At 45.4% G+C, this 7,500-nt stretch overlaps 1 protein-coding gene across 1 annotated transcript in view; it reads right to left on the bottom strand.

Annotated features, from left to right (window-relative positions):
* LOC119597244 (meiotic recombination protein SPO11-like) overlaps positions 1 to 7,500 on the bottom strand; it is a 41,520-nt gene that overhangs the window by 8,724 nt on the left and 25,296 nt on the right. The window lies entirely within an intron of this gene.

Below are 7,500 nucleotides of genomic sequence, written 5' to 3'. Positions count from 1 at the left end.
GCTGCGCCTACGGGGCATTGCGAACAATGATTAAACTGTAACGAAAGGTTAAAGATGCCTCATGAGTTTACGCGAAAAAATCTAGAAGCAACGACTTAAGGTCTCAACAAAAAAAAAAAGTGGCACCTTTAAACCTTCCATAATAGTCTAATCATTATTCGTAAAGTTCCCGTAGGTGCAGTATTTATGCAAACACTCTCTGACAATAGGCTTCCTTGTTTAGTTATAATTTCTTCGTTCGTTATAAGAGCGATGCTAATTTCAGGCGTTCTAGTTTTAAACTTTGAAAACAAAAGAAAACTAAATGCAAATAACAAAAAACGATTTATCACGGCATACTACAGAGAACCAGTTCTAATGATTCTAAAGAATTCCAACGTCACGCCATATATAATGTCAAGCCAATTGCGGGTCCGCCTTTCCTCGGCCTGATCACAAGCCCAGCTCATGAGCTAATTAAGGGCAGCGCAGCCTCACCTTTTCAAACCAATCATGTCAAATTTACCAAATGTGCATGGATACTGCATTTGTTTCCGTCCTGACTGCATGGCAAAGAAAGGAAACTGAGCCTAGGGAAATGAAAATGAAAGATATTTCGAGAGGGGGGTGAATATCTAAGAAAGAGGGAGTGTGGAGGGGGAGGAGAGAATGAAAGAGAGAGAGAGAGAGAGAGAGAGAGAGAGGAGAGGGGAGATGAGAGATGAGAGAGAGAGAAGAGGGAGGGAGGGATGGATGGGGAGGGAGGGAAGGGAAGGAGGGGAGGGGGAGAGGGGAGGGAAGAGAGGAGAGAGAGAGAGAGGAGAGAAGATAGAGCGAGGGGAAGGATGAGACCCGAGGGGGGGGGGGAAAAGAGACGGAGTGAGAGGTAGCGAGGGAGGAGAGAGAGACTGGAGATGAGACAGAGAAGAGCGGAGAGAGATGAGAGAGAGAAGAAAGAGAGAGAGAGCATGAAAGAGAGGGAGGAGAGAGAGAGAGAGAGAGAGATGAGGGAGGACGAGAGAGAGAGAGAGGAGGGAGGGAAAGAGCCGAGAGAGAGAGAGGAAGAGAGAGAGACGTTGGCAAATATAGAGACAGAAGAAGAAGGCAGAGGCAGAGAGAGAAATGAGAGAGCTAGAGATAGAAAGAGGGAGATAAACGGAAACAGAGAGAGAGGGGAAAGAGAGGGAGACAAAAAGGGATGCTAGAAGGAGACAGAGCTGGAGATGAAATAGAGACAGACAGCAAAACCGAAGAGAGAGAGAGAGAGAGATAGAGAGAGAAAGAAGAAAGAGAGGGAGGGAGAGAGATAAGGAGAGAGTGTAGGAGAGAGAGAGAAGAGGAGAGAGGAGCGGATAGAGAGGAGGAGAGAGACGAGGAGAGAGATCGAGGGAGAGAGAGATGAGAGGAGGAGAGAGGCCGGAAGAGAGAGAACGATGAGAGAGAGAGAGAGAGCTAGCGGTGGAGAGAGAGACGAGAGAGAGGACCGGACGAGGAGAGAGAGAGAGAGAGGGGGGAGGGAGGGGAGGGAGGGAAGAAGGGGAGGAAGGGAGGAGGGAGTTAGGGGAGGGAGGTAGGGAGGGAGGGAAGGGCCGGGAGGGAGAGGAGACAGAGGGAGAGGGAGGAAGGAGAGAGAGATGAGAGAGAGAGAGGAGAGAGAGAGAGAGAGAGGGAGAGGGAGAAGGATAGAGAGAAGAGAGAGAGATGAGAGAGAGAGAGAGAGAGAGATAGACTGAGAGAGAGAGATGGGAGAGAGTGAGAGAGAGAGAAATGGACGATGAGACGAGGAGAGAGAGAGGAGGGAGAGAGGGAGGAGGAGAGAGAAGAGATGAGAGCGAGAGTGAGGAGAGGAGGGGAGGAGAGGACGAGGAGAGAAGAGAGAGATACGGGGACTGACGAGCGAGAGAAGAGACTGACTGACCGAGGAGAGGAGACGAGAGAGAGAGGGGGAGAGGGAGGGGGGAGGGGCAGGGGAGGGGAGGGAGAGGGAAGGGAGAGGGAGAAGGAGAGAGAGAAGAGACGAAGACGAGAGAGAGAGAGAGAGGAGAGAGAGAAAAGAGAGAGGAGGAGAGGGGCCGGAGAGAGGCGAGAGGAGAGGAGAGGAGGGACGAGAGAGTGAGGAGCCGAGAGAGACGTGAGGGGAGATAAGAGGAAGAAGGGAGAGATACGAGAGAGAAGAGAGGAGAGGGGGGGGGAGGGAGGGAGGGAGGGAGGGAGGGAGGGAGGGAGGTAGGGAGGGAGGGAGGGAGGGAGAGGGAGAGGGACGAGGAGCGAGAGGGAGAGGGAGGAAGGAGCGAGAGAGAGAGAGAGATAGTGAGAGAGAGAGAGAGAGAGAGGGAGGGAGAGGGAGAAGGAATAGAGAGAGATGAGATGAGAGGGACGAGAGATAGAGAGGCGACGAAGAAGAGAAGAGACGGAGGAGACGGACTGAGAGATGACGGAGAGGAGAGGGAGAGGAGAGAGAGAGGGACGAGAGAAAAAGATCGCGAGAGAGAGAAGGAGAGGCGAGAGAGGAGTGAGAGAGGGGCGAGAGAGAAGAATGAGAGGAGAGAAGAGAGAACCTGAGAGAGGACCAGATAGAGAGAGAGAGACTGGGAGAGATAGAAGAGAAAAGGAGACGGAGAGTGAGAGAGAGAATGAAGAGGGAGATTCGAGAATCGGAGACGTTGGAGAGGAGTAGAGATAGAGAGAGGAGAGAGAGGACCGATGAGAGAGAGGAAGAGGGGGAGGAGATGAGAGAGAGACTAGAGCGAGACTCTTAGATGAGAGAGAGAGGGGAGAGAGAGAGAACGAGAGGACGAGGGAGAACGTGAGAGGGAGTATAAGAGGAGAGACACACGGGAGAGAGAGAGACGAGAGAAGAGATTGAGATACGGAGATTGAGGGAGAGAAAGGTGACGAGGAAAGGATGAGAGATAGAGAGGACGAGAGGAGAGGAGGGAGAGAGAGGATTATCGGAAGAGACCCCGACGACGAGAAGGAGAGAGAGTAGACGGAGAAGAGAGGAGAGGAAGAGAGAGCGAGAGATTGAGAGCTGGAGAGAGAAGGAGCGAGAGAGAGGAGGAGAGAGAGAGACTGAGAGAGGAGATGAGAGAAGAGAGGTGAGAGAAGAGGAGAGAGAGGAGACGAGGTGACTAGCAGGCTCGAGATGGAGAGGGGGAGAGGGGGAGAGAGAGGGGAGAGAGCAGAGGGAGAGAGTAGGGATGGAGAGAGAGAGAAGGAAGAGAAAGAAAGAGAGGAAGAGAGAGGAGGAAGAGAGAGAGGATATAGAGAGAGAGAGAGAGAGAGAGAGAGAGAGAGAGGGAGAGGTGACGAGAGGGAGAGAGACTTTTAGAGATGAGAGAGAGGTCCCGAGAGGGAGACTGAGAGACGAGAGGGAGAGAGAGGGACAGAGAGGAGATGAGAGAGGAGAGAGAGAGAGAGAGATGGAGGAAGAGAAGAGCAGACGAGGAGAGAGAGAAGAGACCGAAGAGAGGAGGGCTGCGGCTTGGAGATGAGAAGAGGAGAAGAGAGAGAGACGGATGCGAGGAGAGAGAGGAGAGAGGGGAGAGACGATTGGAGAGAGAGATTAGAGGTGGGACAGGAGAGAGAGGATGAGAAAGAGAGAAGAGGAGAGAGAGAGAGAGAGAGGAGAGGAATGAGACGAGAGGAGTGAGAGTGAGAATGGAGAGAGAGAGAGAGAGGGAGTGAAGAGTTTTGTGAAGAGAGAGAGGAGAAAAAAGAAGGGGAGGAGGAGAGAGTGAGAGAGAGAGAAAGAGGGAGAGAGATAGGAAAAGGGGGGGGGGGGGGGGGGGGGGGGGAGGGAGGGAGAGAGAGAGAGGAGAGAGAAAGAAAGAGAGGAAGAAGAGGAGAGAGGAAGAGGTGAGAGGAAGAGAGAGAGAGAGAGGGAGACTGAGAAGAGAGAGAGAGAGAGATTGGGAGAGGAGAGAGAGAGGACAGGAGTGAAGGAGGAAGAGTTCACAGAGACGTTGCGAGTACAGAGAGTGCGAGAAGGGGGGAGGAGGGAGGAGGAGGAAGACCGGACGAGAGAGAGAGAGAGAGAGAGAAGAGGGAGGAGGAGAAGATGAGAGGAGAGGAGAGAGAGGGACAGAGGCGAGAGAAGAGAATGGAGAGAGAGAGGGAGAGAGGAGAGAGGGAGAGAGAGAGAGAGGAGAGATGAGAGCGTACGATGATGAGAGAGCAGATGAAGAATGAGACGGGGACTGGAGAGAGAGGAGAGGAGAGAGAGAGGGAGAGCGAGAGAGACGAGAGAGAGAGGGAGGCGAGAAAGAGAGGAAGACGAGAGAGGAAGAGATGAGAGAAGAGAGACGAGAGAGAGGAGGAGGAGGGAGAGAGAAGAGAAGAGATGAGAGAGAGAGAGATTAGAGAGAGAGGAGAGGAGAGAGATGAGAGAGGAGATGAGAGAGGGATAGAGGAGAGAGAGGAGAGGAGAGGGAGGAGGTTGGAGGGAGGGAGAGAGAGAGAGAGAGAGAAAGAGAGAGATGAGGAGATGAGGGAGAGAGAGGAAAGAGAGAGGAGAAGAGAGAAAGACATCGTAGAGAGAGAGAGAAAGAGAGATCCGAGAGAGACGAGGAAAGAGCGAGAGAGAGATGAAAGACCGAGAGAGCATGAGCACGAGAGAGAAAGACGAGAGAGGAGAAAGAGAGAGGAGAGAGAGAAAGACGAAGTAAGAGAGAGAGAGAGAGAGAGAGTCAAAAAGAAGACAGAGACAGACTGAGGTAAAAGATTCGTTGTTCAAATTTCCCAGGTGGTCTGCAACCACACGTACGCTGCCTGTCTATCTGCAAAATTTCCTACAAACCAAAACATATATATCTCCCTTTCCAATCCAAATCTACTTTCTATCTCTCTTTCCTTCTTTCTGCGATTACACTGCATTAAAAGAAATATACATTCATATACAAAATATAAATAAATACCCATAAACAAACAACAACAACAACACTACCTCCCACTGCTCCAAAGAACACGGACAACAATAAAGGAATCTTCCCCGAGATGTGACTTCGGCGAGACGAATCTCCTTAAAGCTGAGGCGAGGCGGCAAAGCCCCTTACGCGGGACTTCATAACATTTGACTTCCGGCGAGGCAACACAGGGGCTTAAATCGCCTCCCGTGACGCGCCGCCCCAGTTGACAATATCATGGTGATAAGATCTTGTGTTTAGGAGGTGAACAAATAGATTTTTTCCCCTGCTGTTTGGTGTATTTCTTTGAGGTTTATATTCCTTTTTTCGTTATTGTTGTTAAGATTCCTTCTTTCTTTTTAAGCTTATAAACTCTTCTCCTCCTCCGCCTCCTCCTTCTTCTTCTTCTCCTCTTCCTTCTCCTCTCCTCTTCCTCCAATCCTCCTCTTCCTCCAATCCTCCTCTTCCTCTAATCCTCCTCTTCCTCCAATCTTCCTCTTCCTCCAATCATCTTCTTCCTCCAATCCTCCTCTTCCAATCCTCCTCTTCCTCAAATCCTCCTCTTCCTCCTTTTTCTTTTTCTTCTTTTTCTCCTTCTCCTTCTTCTTCTCCTCCTCCTTCTCCTCCACCACACATTCAACCACACATGCAATTGCAGTAGAATAAGTAACAAATGAATAAACAAGTATTATAAATAAACATAAATAAACATATACATACATACATAAATACACAGGCACACGGGCGCACACGTGTGTGTGTGTGACTGTGTGTGTGTGTGTGTGTGTGTGTGTGGTGTTGTGTGTGTGTGTGGTGTGTGTGTGGGTGTGTGTGGTATGCATGTGTATGTGTATGTGTATGTGTATATGTGTATATATTATGTATAGATGTATAATGTATATAGTATATTATATAATATGATATGTATGTATATATATGTATATATATTATATATATATATACATATATAGATATATAGATATATATATATATATATACATACTCATAAGCATATAGATACATATACATAAGAATACATAGAGTATAGATATATATATGAAGATATATATATATATAGATAATATATAAGACTATATATATATATTATAGTGTAGATATATAGTATACACACACACACACACACACACACACACACACATATATATATATATATAATATATATAAAAATATATATATATTATATATATATATATATAATAGATATTATATATTATATGTATATATAAAATATATCTATATACACATATATATTACTATATAGATGTATATATATATATATATATATATATATATATATATTTATATACACACTAACACACACACACACACACACACACACACACACACACACACACCCACACACATATATATATATATATACATTATTATATATATATATTATAATATATAATATTATATTATCTACTATATTGCTGTATCATAACTCCGCCATGTAATATTCTGAACATACAGTTTCAAGTAAAAATGAATGGAGATATTTCGAAAATAACTATTATTATAGTCTTCGACTCTTACTCTTCATGAAAACGACAGATGTATTGCATCCAGACTGACTGTACATGTCAATCCAAAACCCATTCAGCCTAAACTTGCCTTGCTCCAAAATGATGAAAAAATATATACAAACTGAAAAAAAATCTCTATTGCTAGGATAGGAAAATATATATTGATGAACGCGCGCTCGGTCATATGGCCATGTACAACCCACATGAGCAGATGCAACATTTTAGGCCCTAATTGCATATGTGAAAGCTCGACCGTTTGTTAAAATGTCTGTGCGTAAACCAACACTCATAAAAAATCATATCTTCTTAAGCAAGATAATGGGTTAAATTTTCTAAAAAAAAAAAAATAAATAAATAAAAATGAAAAATAAAAAATAATAACCTGAATTTTTTGAGCACTTTCATAACCTGAATTTTATTCAAGAAACATAAATGCTTTTACTTCCTTAAGAAACGTGACTGCCCGAATTGGCCTTCAGCAATATAATATCTAGAATTTTCTGTTGCAAAAAATAGCCTGAATTTTGTCAAGCAGTGTCATGACTTACATTTTCTAACTCACCATAAGAGAACTTCCTTCTGCAGTATAATAATCATAATTAAATCAAGGAATTATCCGGAGATATTAGAGCAACATAATAGCCTTAAAAGAGAGAGAGAGAGAGAGAGAGAGAGAGAGAGAGAGAGAGAGAGAGAGAGAGAGAGAGAGAGAGAGAGAGAGAGAGATGATAAAAAAAATAATGATCTTAATAATGACATTTAGTACTGTTCCTCTCAGTTCGGAGGATCCTAGAACATGCTGGAGAGGAGAAGGAGAACCCGAATATATCTGATGCCCTTTCGCTTTATTATGAAAAGGCCTTCTGCATACTCGCCTGTTTCCCTGGTCTTCTTCCCTTCATGGTTCTGTTTACAGGGAAGATCAAGTCAGATTTCAAAGTGAGACTATGATGGAAAATATAACAGCCTGATGATGGTAATTACAACGTAAATATATCCAATAAATGTTCGCTGGATAGTTCCCCAGCTGAATCACAGACAACATACAAAGAAGAGCACTAATTGCGAAA

The sequence above is a fragment of the Penaeus monodon genome, chromosome 39 (genome assembly GCF_015228065.2).
Source record: "Penaeus monodon isolate SGIC_2016 chromosome 39, NSTDA_Pmon_1, whole genome shotgun sequence".
Taxonomy (NCBI): Eukaryota; Metazoa; Arthropoda; class Malacostraca; order Decapoda; family Penaeidae; genus Penaeus; species Penaeus monodon.
Note: the sequence above shows the minus strand (reverse complement) of the source record. Positions and strands in the feature narration are given on the sequence as shown.